Below are 15,695 nucleotides of genomic sequence, written 5' to 3' on the forward strand. Positions count from 1 at the left end.
GTATATAAATATATTTCCTTTTCTTTTCCCGGTGAAATTAGGGAAATATACTATCTGGATTATTTATGATTAACAGTTAAGATGCATACACACGTAACGATTTTTTGAACGATTTCTCGTTAACTACGTCGTTATCGTTCAATCGTACAAAAAATTGATCAGTTTCTGAGTTATAATGATGAACGATAATCGTTCAAGCACGCTCCCGTTTGTAGTTATCATTCATCGTCCCTTTCAGACTGTCCAACATAACGATTTTCATTAAGGGAAGGAACATTATTCGTAAATCGTTCAAAAAATCATTCATTACACTTCAAAAAATCGGATAGAAAATCTGACAGAAAATCGTTGGTTACAAAATCGTTATGTGTGTATGCACCTTTAATTAGTAACTTGGGGTAAACACAGTAGAACCTACTGTACATGCTTGAACCCTTTTGCTGACAGAGGTGTTAGTTTTACCCTGAAGTGGTTACATAATTGCTACCAATTTTGTGCTACATACCTTTCACCAGGAATATTTTTTCAGACTGGAAGGTGCTATACTTGGCGTTGGTTTCCATTCATGTGTGTCTGCATGGGACTGGCACACGCCCTCACACAAACACAATCTCACATGCACTTGAGTAATGGATAAGTGTTATGCTTCTATTATACGTCTAATGCTGGGTACACTCTAACAGATATATTGGCCGATCAATTGATCGGCCAATATATCTGGTGCCCGTCGGCCAGTGTGTACCAGCGATATGTCTGTGAACGACGTCGTTCACAGACATATCACGTCGGCTGTGCTGCACAGCGGATGGACGGATATATCTACAGACATACTGTATCTGTCCATCGGCAAGTGTGTACGGGCGATCAGCCGATCGGCCGTACACATGCTGCGCCAGCCGTGGGGAGGGGGGTTCACCCCTGTCCCGCCCCCTCCCCCCTGGCCAGCGGGACCCGCGGCTGCCTGGAAGATGATGGACGTTCAGTATATATGAACGACCATCATCTACAGATATTGTGTTTAATTGTTGCCCTCTGTTGACTTTGCTCGTTATCCGCCTGACCAGACACTGCCTGGCTTTGGTTTGACCTTGTCTTATGTGTCTCTGAAAATGGTTCCTGTTTTATCTCTGTGGTTGCTTAGGTCTGATACCCCTGTATCTCTTGCACCTCTGACTAGTGAATAATTCCTGTGGGGGTCCCCTGTATTGGTTACGCTCACCTCACTTGCTTTAGGGGTGACATATGGATGGAAGTTAGAGATTTCTGGTTTAGATGTAAGCCCCACCACCCCGTTATCTTATTTTCATAAACATAAAGCTTCTAAAACTTTAGGAAATTGGTCCTATATTCAAGAAACACATCTCTTACATTCTCATGATAGCCTGATCAACAAAACCTTCCTTCAAGAATTCTATGCTACATCTAACTCTAAAACCAAAGGGGTAGTGACTTTCTTACAAAACTCCTCCCCTCTCATAGTAGAGTCTACCCTTGTAGACCCACTAGGGTGCTACTTTTTTCTAGTGGGTAATGTTAATGGAATACCACTCACTATAGCTAACATACACCATATGGACAAAAATATTTGGCCACACCTGTTAATTATTGAATTGAGGTGGTTCAATCAGACCCGTTCCCACAGGTATATAAAATCAAGCACCTAGCCATGCAGTCTCCATTTGCAAACATTTGTGATACAAAATGGGTCGTGACTTCAAGCATGGTACTGTGATAGGATGCCACCTTTGCAATAACACGGTTCGTGAAATTTCATCCCTGCTGGATATGCCACAGTCAACTGTAAGTGATATTAGACAGCGGAAGTGTTTAGGAACAGCAACTCAGCCTCGAAGCGGAAGACCATGTAAAATCACAGAGCTGGGTCAACAACTGCTAAGGCACATGGGGCCCGATTCAGACCCGCTCGCAAGCGCTATGCGCTCGCAAGCGGGTTGATGGCCAGGCACTGTGCGTGCTCGAGCCCCAGAGCGAGTGAGAAAACACTCGCTCTGGCGGTAGCATTCAAAAGGGGTGGCTGTCGATGTTGATTAACAGCTCGCCCCATTTGGTAGGCGGGTCGGGGGGGGGTGGCTGGCCAAACGGAGGCGTTCCCGAAGGAACGCTTGTCATTTGGGGGCGGCCCCACTGACATCACGAGTGATGTCAGTGGTGAGCTTCTGGCTCTATTAGAGCCGTAAGCTCACTGGGGCTTGTGGCAGACGAGACCCTACCACAATAGTCTCGTTGCAAGGCCCGATGGTTGCGACCACCGCGACCATCACCTGGCCGCTCGCTAAAGCTGTGGGTGGTCACGCACAGCTTAGCGAGCAGCCAGGAGGCCGGCCTGAAAAAAAAAAAAAATGCCCTTCAGACCTGCGAGCTGTCTCCAAATCGGGACCAGGGTGCATAAAAGTCACCAACACTCTGCTGATTCCATAACTGGAGTTCCAAACTTCCACTGTCATTAATGTAAGCAAACTGTGTGGTGGGAGCTTAATATAATGGGTTTCCATGGCCGAACAACTGCATGCAAGCCTCACATCACAAATGCCAAGCATCAGATAGAGTGATGTAAAGCACACCGACACTGGACTGTGGAGCAGTGGAAACGTGTACTGTGGAGTGACTAATCACGCTTCTCTGTTTGGCGGATGCCGGGAGAACGTTAACTACCTGACTGCATTGTGCCAACTGTGAAGTTTGGTGGAGGAGGAATAATGGTATGGGGCTGTTTTTCAGGGTTTTGGCTAGGCCCCTTATCTCCAGTGAAGGGCAATCTTAATGCTTCAGCATACCAAGAGATTTTGGACAATGCTATGCTTCCAACTTTGTGGCAACAGTTTGGGGAAGGCCATTTTCTATTCCAACATGACTGTGCACCAGTGCACAAAGCAAGGACTATAAAGACATGGGGCCTGATTCAGAGCCGCTCGCGAGCGGGCCGATGTTTGGCCACTGCGCATGCGCTGCGTCGAGCCCCGCAGAGCGACTGAAGTTCAGTCGCTACGGGGCTCGCTACAAGACGGGGCGGCTGTCGATGGTGAGTGACAACTCACCCCGTTTTGTAGGCGGGTAGGGGAGGTAAAAAACAAATACAAGGTAACCTATGTATATACCAGGCGCAAAGTGAACACAATTAAAATATGGTTAATTAACAGCTGTAATGCAGCACCCACTTAAAGTGCTGGGAACACTTATATAGCTATACAAAACTAGTAAATACAGAATAAGGGAGCGCATATAGAATAAAACAAATTTTGTTTAATATAACCTGAAAAAAAATCACTATTAGATAATAAAACAATAAAAGAAATAAAAACAATGTCTATAGACAATAAATGCCACTGATTGTTCTCAAATTTCCGGCAAATTTCCCTTGTTCTGTATTTTACTAGTTTTGGGTAGGGGGGTGGCTGCACGAACGCAGGTGTTCCCTTAGGAATGCCTGGCGTTTGTGTGAGGCCCTACTGACATCACTACTGATGTCAGTAGTGGACTTCCTGCTCTATTAGAGCAGGAAGTCCACTCGGCCTTGCGGAAGCCTAGACCCTACCACAGGGTCTTGTCGCAAGGCCGATAGTCGCGATAATCGAGAAGTCTCCCATAGCTTTGCGAGCGGCATGAGAGAAAAAAAAACGCCCACATACCCTGCGAACTGGTCTGAATCAGGCACCTTTGGGATGAACTGGAATGGAGATCGCGAGCCAGAACTTCTCGTCCAACATCATTGCCTGACCTCATATATGTTCTACAGAATGACTGGGCACAAATACCCACAGAAACACCCCAACATCTTGTGGAAAGCCTTCCAAGAAGAGTGGAAGCTGTTATAGCTGCAAAAGGGGGACCAACTCCATATTCAAGTATATGTATTTGAATACAATGTCATTACAGTCCCTGTTGGTGTAATGGTAAGGTGCCTGAATAATTTTGGCCATATAGTGTATATACTTCCAATGAGGTCCAAGGTTTTTTTCTTCTTCCATTTTCTCAAAACTATCCAAACTAGCCAAGGGTTGCATTATTTTGGGAAAGGACTTCAATGTCTTTCTCAAACCTTCCAATGATCATTTAGGTCTGCCGTTCTAAGCCCCCTCCTTTCAAATCTAGAAAATCTTGTAAGCTCCTTGCTTTATTGAAGTCCAACAGTCTGTATGATTCCTAGGGGGTGCTCTACCCCACAGTCCACAGTGTTTAGCCCCCCCCACAGGGTTTTCTCATGCATAGACATGTTCTTAATGAATCACTCTACTACCCCTGCACTCCATTCTTCAGAGTTCTCACCTGTCTCTTGATTGGACCACTCTGCAGTCTCCTTGGAGATCAAGTTCTCCTGCCTTCTACCTCGCAAGCATTGATGGCTCATTTATGATTCACTCCTGATTAAAATGGACGTCTGTGATTGCATCTCCCAGGCAATTCAGGAATTCCAGACTCATAATAACACCGACCGACCTTCTCATGCCAGTAACTGGGAAGCCCTCAAGGCTACAATATGAGGTATGTTTTTTCCGGATCTCTGCTTCCAGAAAAAGAGCTGAGCTGGCTGAGATAACATCGCTTGAATTATGCATTGCCGAACCGTGTACTTGGGGTCTGATTCAGCTTGGATCGCAGTTGCTAATACGCATGCATTCGGCCGATTGTTTTGCACAGCACATGCGTGCGCGAACCAGCCACTGCGATCTCAGTGGCGATGCAGACCCATCGCAGAGTGATTGACAGGAAGTGCCGTTTGTGGGTGGTGACGGGGGTGGTGGTCGGCCACTGTGAAGCCATACGCAGTGTGAGGTCTCATAGCGTGCGTGGCTAATAGCAATTTCTGAGTAAGGTAAGGGCTTGTGCAAGTGTGCGTATGGGTCCAATGGCACTCGATTGTACTAATGGTTTCGCTATTCTGCTAAAATTTACGGAAGTGTGTATGGTAAAGTGGGCGTCCTTATCTGGTGCTTAGTTTGCATTGCGCCAACACCGTTGATACGAACGACTCAATAAAGCAGACTCTGTTAAGGACTCAGACGCCTTACTATACAACCCTTCAGCCATAACCCATAGGTTCCAAAAGTTCTATGCCTCTCTCTACAATCTCTGCGAGCAATCCTCTACTTCTACTCCCCCTATAGCAATGATCCAAGACTACCTTTCTTCTTGTGGGTTACCCTGCCTCTCTTCCTCGCAGTTGCTATCCCTGAACAAGTCCATCACTACTGAGGAAACCATAAAATCCCTTAAATTCTTGGCTGCCCCAGGCCATGATGGCTACACCACCTCTTTCTATAAGAAACTTCAGTCTGTCCTCTCTCCTATACTTGACCACTATAAATGATTCTTTAAGTGGCAAATATGATGGTGCCACCACTAAAGCAGAGATTGTTATTATTGCCAAGAAAGGTCGCGACCCATCCTCTTGTGCGAGCTATCAGCCGTTCTCTCTTCTCAATGTGGACCTTAACATATTTTGAAAAATCCCGGCCTCCAGGGTAGCAAATGTGATCCCCTTCCTAATGCATCTAGATCAAGTTCGATTTATCTCTGGTTGCCAGGTGGCTGATAACACCTGCAAAGCCATTGATCTTATCCAGCTAGCTAACGAGAGGTCACTCTCTGCTCTGGTGGTGGCTTTCAATGTGGATAAGGCCTTTGATAGGGTGGACTGGAGCTTCATGCATTTCACCCTTTGATCCTTTGGTTTTCGAGGGACTTTTTTAAGGGCGTGTCCTCATTGTACTTTAAATCCCTCAGTCCTTGCTAATGGGTTTGCTTACTGTCCTTTCACTATATACAATGGCACAAAGCATGTATGCCCTCTATCTCCTCTTCGCCTAGCCACTTGCTCACAGATTATGTCTAAACCCTGCAATAACTGGGATCCAGGTTGGCCCTGCTGATGATAAACTGGCTCTATACGCTGACAATGTCTTTCTTACGAATCTCCTTATCTCTTTCCCCGTTGCTCTCGGAATTACATGACTATGGTCAACTTTAAATTAAATTCAGATAAAATGGAGGCCTTTACGTCAAACCCTCAAGTCCACATTCAACTTCTGGTGCCGCTCCTCCTCTTTGAAATATCTGGGTATTTATCTCACACCATCCTATGGTTCCCTCTTTTTGACAAATTTCCTCCTGTTGCTGACATCTGTCAAAAAGAAATTGGTCCTATATTACACAGTAGCTCAATAGAGGTTCTTCACACTAAAAACGTCCATTTCAGGGATCTACTGGACTACTATTTCTATATAGCTGATGGTCTCACTGAGTTCATGTGGCATTGCTATCTCTTCAGCTCCTGAACGCATGATGCTCAGTTGTGATTTCTGTTGTCATTTTGTTTTGACCACTGGACCCACTTTGCCTGGATCATGGAAGAAATGTGTTACGCCTCCTAAAGAGTGGTCAGCTGGAGAAGTTGTCCATGGCAACCAATCAGCTCCTACCTATCATTTGTTAAGTACATTCTATAAAATGGTAGGCAGAAGCTGATTGGTTGCTGTGGGCAACTTCCCTTGCTGCATCTCCCCCCATGCCACAAAGCAGCATAGACTGCTTTCTACATTACCCCAGACAGACCAGCATAACATTTTCCACCTTATCCACTGCCTTGCGCAACTCTTACATATTCCACATCACTCCTTGCACTAACTCAAATGTCCTCCCCTCTGTCTCCTCTTCCTTCAGCTTCCTCCCCGCTAATATTTCCCCTTCACTATTTCCCTCTTCACTCGCCTACACCCGTGGCTTGTTTAGTTTATTGCACCCATGTCAAAGACCTACACCATCATAAACAAACCTTACACCCATACTACATCCATCTTTCTCACTTTATTCCTTCTCATGGCTGACATATCACCTGACCACAGGCATGCACTCAGAGCTTCCTATTCCAACAACATTATCCACATCTCTGCTAGGCTCTCTTCCATATTCGTGTGGACCCCGAATGGGCAATCTAGTTTTATCAAACTATTGTCTATCCATGATCTACTCATTTCAAACTTGCACAACAACCCCTTTGCCATTACAGTCACCTGAATTATCTCCTCTGATACTATGTCATCTGCAGCTCTCCCCCATAGGACTCTACCTAAGCCGTACTCCCAGTCCCTGAGGCAGACTAGGTGGTGGAGTAGGCATCTTAGTTTCTCCATGTTGCATCACTCAGATTCACACTCCCTTTCCTTTGAAGTCCTTCTCATCCAGTGCCATAGCAGGGTGCCAGGGTTCTCTGGTCCATTAACCCTGCCCCCAGTGCATGAGACATCTTAATGTCACACAGCAAGCACCGGGTGAGTACTGTATGACCAGGTAGGTGGCTGCAGGGCACGACCACTGGACACATCCTGCGTTTTTCCTTCCAGAAAACTGCCTCTCCAGCCTTTCTAGGCATCCTACAAGGTCGTACAGGGTACTGTTGGGTTAGCGAGGGTGCCGACCCCCTCAGGCTTGCACCCTGGGTGGTGTCGCCGGCCAACCTTCCCTTGATATGGCCATGACCTCATCTGTTCTGTTATGAAAGCTCTGTCTTCATGTTGCTGTCATTAATCACTCTCTAAGGTCCGTTTCCCAAGTCCCTGCCAGTTTTGTTGACTGGCTCACATATTTCTTACCCTTTAACCTTTTACCCATTCTCATATTAGGTGACTTCATTATTCCCATTAAAAAATACAAACCATAGCTGCTCCTGCCACAAAGCTTCTTTTGCTTAACTTACTTTTAATCTCTCCCTGTGGACTTCACCTGTAATGAACACTTCATTTTCCTTGTCTTCTGCCAATTTTGTGTCATCAAACAACTAAAGTGATTTGGGTACATGATCAATTTTTCTATGGGGTCAAACAATTCCACGACTGATTATAACTCTGTATCCAGAATGGTCAACAGCATAATTTAACAAGTGGATGTTCTAACTCTGCTTCATATACTGTACAGAACTTCACTTGCTCTATCACTACTGTGTGCTATTGGTTATACTTGCCCCTTCTGTCTTCCACTAGCCCAGACCTCACTAATATAACCAAATACAGTCAGGTGCATAAATATTGGGACATTGACAGAATTTTCATATTTTGGCCTCTATTCACCACCACAATGGCTTTGAAATGAAACAAACAAGATGTGCTTTAACTGCAGACTTTCAGATTTAATTTGAGGGTAATTACATCCAAATCAGGTGAACGGTGTAGGAATTACAACGGTTTCTATATGTGCCTCCCACTTTTTAAGGGGCCAAAAGTAATGGGACTATCAACTCAAAAGCTATTTCATGGACAGGTGTGGGCTATTCCCTCATTATTTCATTATAAATTAAGCAGGTAAAAGGTCTGGAGTTGATTCTAGGTGCGACATTTGCATTTGGAATCAGTTGCTGTCGCGTCTCAATATGAGATCCAAAGAGCTGTCACTATCAGTGAAGCAAGCCATCATTAGGCTGAAAAATCAAAACAAACCCATCAGAGAGATAGCAAAAACATTAGGTGTGGCCAAATCAACTGTTTGGAACATTCTTAAAAAGAAAAAACGCACCGGAGAGCTCAGCAACACCAAAAGACCTGGAAGACCGCGGAAAACAAATGTGGTGGATGATAGAAGAATTATTTCCCTGGTGAAGAAAAACCCCTTCACAACAGTTGGCCAAATCAAGAACACTCTCCAGGAGGTAGGTGTATATGTGTCAAAGTCAACAATCAAGAGAAGACTTCACAAGAGTGAATATAGAGGGTTCACTACAAGATGTAAACCATTGGTGAGCCACAAAAACAGGAAGACCAGATTAGAGTTTGCCAAACAACATCTAAAAAAGCCATTGCAGTTCTGGAACAACATCCTATGGACAGATGAGACAAAGATCAACTTGTACCAGAGTGATGGGAAGAGAAAAGTATGGAGAAGGAAAGGAACTGCTCATGATCCAAAACATACCACCTCATCAGTGAAGCATGGTGGTGGTAGTGTCATGGCGTGGGCATGTATGACTGCCAATGGAAGTGGTTCCCTTGTATTTATTGATGATGTGACTGCTGACAAAAGCAGCAGAATGAATTCTGAAGTGTTTCGGGCAATATTATATGCTCATATTCAGTCAAATGCTTCAGAACTCATTGGACGGCACTTCACAGTGCAAATGGACAATGACCCGAAGCATACTGCAAAAGCAACCAAAGTGTTTTTTAAGGCTAAAAAGTGGAATATTATGCAATGGCCAAGTCAATCCCCTGACCTGAATCCGATTGAGCATGCATTTCACTTGATGAAGACAAAACTGAAGGGAAAATTCCCCAAGAACAAGCAGGAACTGAAGACATTTGCAGTAGAGGCCTGGCAGAGCATCACCAGGGATGAAACCCAGCGTCTGGTGATGTCTATGCGTTCCAGACTTCAGGCTGTAATTGCCTGCAGAGGATTTGCAACAAAGTATTAAAAAGTGAAAGTTAGATTTAGGATTGTTTAGTTTGTCCCATTACTTTTGGCCCCTTAAAAAGTGGGAGGCACATATAGAAACCGTTGTAATTCCTACACCGTTCATCTGATTTGGATGTAATTACCCTCAAATTAAATCTGAAAGTCTGCAGTTAAAGCACATCTTGTTTGTTTCATTTCAAAGCCATTGTGGTGGTGAATAGAGGTCAAAATATGAAAATTCTGTCAATGTCCCAATATTTATGCACCTGACTGTATATGGACAGATCACTAAAAGCATTTACATACTGTATGTATTTAGTGAATGTTGCATGCAGTGTCGGACTGGGGCATGAAGGGCCCACCGGGGGAATGCAGTGATAGGGGCCCATACGTATTTGTGTGGCAAGCCTCCAGAGTGGGTCTGGGCCTCTTTAAATATATACATATTGTGATAGGATCACTGGTAAAGTGGTCTGTGGCAGGTACATTTGTCCCAGATTCCTGTCTTTTGTGTTTTAAACCCCCAGAAGAAAGTCTGCAATGTAGCAGGCTTGAGTTTCGGCTTTTTGAAAAGCCGGTTTGGGACCTGGGGGTTGTGGGTGAGAGGTGAGGGAGGGCTCCACCCACGGCCACTCCAGGTTTTGGTTCTCGCAGCCTGGTAACAGGATTGTTAGTTTTCCACCTGAGAGTGGCCAATATAAGCCTAGTTTGTTTAGGGCTGATTGTCTCACCTGGGAGAGCAGACAGGGAGTTTGATCAGAGACACTTGGATACCTAACTGTGAGTGTTGTGCTGTGCTTTTGTTGCTGGCGAGGGCATTAGGCCCTGCCAGGTTCTGGTAGTGAGGGAACTACCTGTGAAGTTAGTGCCCCGACAGGGCTAGGATTTATATTTATGTTTTCTTTATGTTTCTGACATTGTACAATAAAGACTGGCGCCGACCAGCTTGTACTTGCATCCAGACTGGTGTGCTGCTTCCCTGCTGCTGTGTGTGTGTGTAAGGAAGGAGTCCTCTACCCAGGAGAGGGACCCCCTAACCTAACTGTCACAATATGTATAGTAAATACTGCTAGTAAATGTATGATAATGTACCAGAGTAATAACAGTAATGCATTAAAAATACACAACTGTCCTGTGCAGTATAATTCAAGTGCACAGTCTGGAACCTGATCCCTAGAGGAGGAGGTGGGCCTTCAGGCAGCAGTGGGGCCCACCGGGGCTTTCCCCTGTACCCCTGTTGCCCAGTCTGACCCTGGTTACATGTGTTTCATAACAACCTATTGTTTTTATCAATATCAGAAACAAGGAAAAAGTCTTGCACTGGTGATATTTAAACTCCAGATTAAATTATTGGATATGGTAGAAATGAATGATCAAGACGACAAAAATGATGATCACATAAGATCATATAAGCAAGATGTATTTTTTTTCTTGTATTTCTAGTGACTATATATAGTCCAATATTGGGCCCACACAAGCTCATTGATTTTGCAGTTACAATTACATTTTTCCACCTCACATCCTATTAGTGCCCACTCATTATTTTAGTTTTTTCTGTTTTTTTCAATATCGCTTTAAATGAAAAAAAAAAAAAAAATGATGAAAGCATTTTTTATCTTCTATCTAATATATAAAAAGTCCTGGGCAGCACTTTCAAGGGTAAAGCGTGGCAGGTGGGGCATCACTGATATGTGGCGTATCTATATTCTGTGTGCGACTGCAGCTGTATCTGTATGCAAAATGCTACGTTACAGTGTGACAGCCGCTGACACTGTAACGTACTGTAGCATTTCGCCTGCAGATACAGCCGCAGTCGCACACAGTATATAGATACGCCGCATATCATTTTAATCAGCAGAAGCTGCTTATGTGTCCTATTCGCATCGCACGAAAAGACGATCAGCACTACCAAGTCGTGCTACATTATGGCGCAACTAGTAGGGCTGTTTAACACACAAATAGACTATGGGGCATATTCAATTAGCCATGGGGTTTATCCCGCGGCTAATTGCCACGCCGGAACTACTCAATCAGCGGGGATACCCCGCGTGCGAGTCCCCGAAGCCCTGCGCGCCAGCCCCCACAGTCAGACTTTACCTCACAGCTCTTGGAGGTGCGGGGTAAAATCTGCGTAAAAACCACCAAATCAAGCTCGCGCACGGGGAAAAAACTAATTGATTCCGCAGTTTACACGCAATCAGATTGTTTCCGCGGGTGAGTCACGATTTTTCGGCACGGGAAAAAGGCTATTTTATTGAATAGTTTTTCCCCGCGCCGTGGGGATTTTGCCCGGCAATTGGTCGCGGGGTAAACCCTGAAGCTAACTAAATATGCCCCTAGATGTATGTGGACACATCTGTACACCATCAGTTGCAGCAAGATTCTGAGAAAGCCACCTATGAGCTATATGGGGAGCTGTGACATCCCTGTGGCCAGGGCCACCATCAGGGGGGGCTGTTGGGACTACTGTTCCAGGGCCCTCATCCCACAGCATGGACATTGCCATAACTCTTTACAAGTGAGAGGTGAACTTCAAACATATATTTTTTTAATTTCTTAAAATGACATTTACCAGGTAAGAATGCCGATGCCCCCAGGTAAGTAAGCCCAACCTAACCCCTAACCCTTTCTCCCTGGTACCTAAACCTAACCCTCCCTTCCTGCAGCCTAAACCTAACCCTCCCTCCCTGCAGCCTAAACCTCCCCTTTGTGCCTAACTTTCCCCTTACCACAGTAATTTCCTTCGAGATTCCAGCAGTCGGGATGCCGGCACCGGTATTCTGACAAGTGTCGATATTCCAGCGACGGCATTCTGACCGCATCACGGCTATAACGCACAATGATCACTATGGCTACATGCAATTTTTTAAAAGTATAAGCGTGTTTTCAGTAACAAACAGTAGCATCACTTACCTTACTTGCACCCGGTGCGGTGGTCGGTCCGGGATCCACGGTCTTGCGTGCCTGGGACACGTGCGCGGAAGGGAGCATGACTTTGTCCCGCGAAGCCACGTCTACTCATGTTTGACACTCTCCGGTCTTCAGCAATCAATGGGCAGGGGAGAAGCTAGGGGCTGCCCAGTAGCTGCGGTGCTGCTCCGCTGAGTAATCCCGGGTCAGCGCAGCAGCCACTGCTGGACAGCCAACAGCCCCTGCCTCTCACTGCAGTGTGGCTGGCTGCTCGGTGACACCATCCGAAGGGGCGACACCAAAATAGCAGAGCAGCTCTGCTGTTTTGATGTCACCTCCTTAGATGGTGTCACCCGGTGCGGTCTGTACCCACCTCACCCACCTTGTGACGCCAGTGTCAACAAGTAAATCTTGCTAACTGCCCTGGGGCCCATTTACATTTGGATGTAAATCAATTGTATGACACGCCCCTCAGATGTAGCAGTAGACGTCTCCCAAGATTGCTCCTCTGCCGCTGCTCTGTTGCATTCTAGCGACTTGTGTTGCGCAGGGTATGCACCGTTGCTGTGCGGAATGACTTTCTGTTGTAGGCTGTAATTGTGCTGCCCGGTGGCATAACTAAAAATATTGCTCCCCTCCTGCCAAAAAGTTTCTGACGCCTACCCCCGCCCCCCCCCCCCCTGGGATTTTGGTAAAAAGGATAGATGGTCGTTGATACGTAATTTGGCTCAGTATACAGGACCAGTAATCACAGTAAGCCATTATATGCGGAAGTAGGGCCATCCTGTCTGAGCTGAATGTTTTTATTTCAGATGTGGTCTCTATTCCAGATCATTTGAGCAAATTTGGGAATCTGGGGGGTAGGTGCAGAAAAAAAAAACTTGCACTGCCCTAGACATAGATGTACAGATTATTCTCCTTACTGTATGTACTGAATAGTTTATTATTATACAGTATTAATATTTGCCCATATAGATGGTCCATATATCAGTGCACCCCTAACAACAGTGCATGTTTTCCAGATCTCTTAGTTGGTGCACAAATATTTTCATTACTTGCCGACACATTTTAAAAGGTCTACAGCTACTGTAGTGCTTATTCTTTCAGGTGTGACACTGAGGGGATCTTAAAAAACATGCAACTTTAGTATTATATGCTACTTCAATTGTGGTCATCATGGTGAGTGCTAGGAAGGTGGCTTTCCAGGCAGCCGTAACCCCCCCTCCCCCTGCATTTGCCTAGGGTGTAGATAGGAGATACTGTACTAAGCATCATTATTTAATAAAACTAATCATGATATAAAGTATTTAAGGTAATTTCTGGTAGAGGTGATGCAGAGTTGCAATGAGTTAGTAATTCTTGTACTGTAATATTGTATAGATCCAGTGCTTTTTTTGTGGAGGTACTCAGGGGTACACAGTAGCGGCACTTTTTTTTTTTGTCTAATTTTTCATTCTTATAAGTAGTTCCAGAAATAGGTAGAAATGAAATCAGTGGTATAATTGCAGAAATGAATAAAATAAGTATCTGCAGACATATTCAAATTATGGAAGCTACTATAAGTATTGTATCAACTTGTGAACTTTAGGGGAACAGCCATGGGCGTAAGTACCATATGTGCACGGGGTGCAGCTGCGTTTCGGCCTATAGCTGAGGGGGGCCCATCTTCCTTGTCAGTGTTACATGTTTTATTTCACCATTCGGTGATACATATATATATATGTATCAATGATATAAGTGGCGCACAAAGCTCAATATAACACAAAAAGATATATATAGTGCAATGAAATGATAAAAATACAACAATTTAAACACTCCCAAAATTAAGGTGGCAGCCAATAACTTCCCTAGGATGATACAGGGGCCTATTCATTAAACCTAAAAATTCTCTGCAGATAATTAGCTTTAGAACTCTCATGGAGTTCTAGCTAATTATAGGTGGAATTCATCAATCCACCTCTCCATAAGTATCTATTCCGAAAAGCTGTCATTTTTGCGATGACAGCTTTTCGGGAAATAGATACTTTTCCTGCCTGCTCTACCTTATCGCATCTGGAAACACTGCTGCGCATGCGCTGTTACATCTGTAAAACCAGCGCATGTGCAGCACTGCCTAGAGATGCGTTAAGTTTGTGTACCCCCCCGACCCCCTCCGCTCACCTCCCCCCCCGACTTACCTGTCCGCGCAGCAGCCTCCGGCTCCGTCCTGCTGGTCTATCATGTGGTTCCCCAGCAGACCACATGACAGATTATAAAAAAAAAAGAACTTTTTTTTTTTGTCTAAACTTTCTTGTGCTCTGCTGGGGAACCACATGATAGACCAGCAGGACGGAGCCTGAGGACGGAGCAGAGCGCCGGAGGGACTCGTCGGGGGACCTGCACACGCGGATACAGGTAAGTTTCACCTGCTATTTGCCATCTCACAGTGGCGAATAGTAAGTAACTGCATCAAATTCTGAAAATTGATAATTTTCGGAATTTGATGAATACCACAATTTCCACATCCCCATACTAATGTACTAATGTACTAATGTACTAATGTATGGGGAGTGTGGAAATTAACGCAGGGGAACTTAGCAAGGAGATATCTGTGATATCTCCTGTGCTAAGTGGCTACATGAATACCAAAATAACGTTATTTAAGGAAAATGTCCTAAAAAACGTTATTTTAGTGTTGATGAATAGGCCCCTAAATCAGTAAATCATCAAAATGTGAATGTGAGAAAGTTTGTGGAAGACAGGCACCTTCAGTGTACCGGTCAGTTGGACAAAGTTCACAGAGGATTTTTAGATCACAGGATCCTTTGGGAAAATTCCTGAAGTGTCCTCACATAACGACCTTCTTGACGTGTGACTCAAAATAAACAGAAAAAAAGAAGAAAAAACATAGTGTAGCTGGTAATAAATAAGTGTAAACGGTGCTCATTCACACTGGAAATAGTGAAAATGCATTCAGTGAAAAAGCACTTCAAACGTGCTCACAACAAGCCAGTTTCGCGCACCAATGATATCAGAAACTTGTACCGACTATCTGTCTTTGTACTTAGCATATATCAAATTCTTTAATTATCCTGGACTTCCTTCAATTCCATATATATATAGCGCTCCTGCCTCACAAGTCACAAGACATGACGCTGCAATACAGGTATAATATATATACACAATCCAACGGCCAGCACTCCAAAGACAACAGTATATGGCCAGGGTGCACTTCCAAAAGCCCTCAACAGGGTTGGTTGTGTATTGTGATTTTTTCAAATCCGTGGAGTACTGCCGTTTTTTATTGGTCTGTTTGTTTGTTTGCCTGTCCGGATATGCATTGGTTGACAATGTCTAGATAGACACCAGATGTTAGACAGTCAATAGGTCAACAGGAACAGAAGGTT

This window comes from Taudactylus pleione, unplaced genomic scaffold (assembly GCF_031769625.1).
Source record: "Taudactylus pleione unplaced genomic scaffold, aTauple2 ptg000647l, whole genome shotgun sequence".
In the NCBI taxonomy this organism is placed as follows: domain Eukaryota; kingdom Metazoa; phylum Chordata; class Amphibia; order Anura; family Myobatrachidae; genus Taudactylus; species Taudactylus pleione.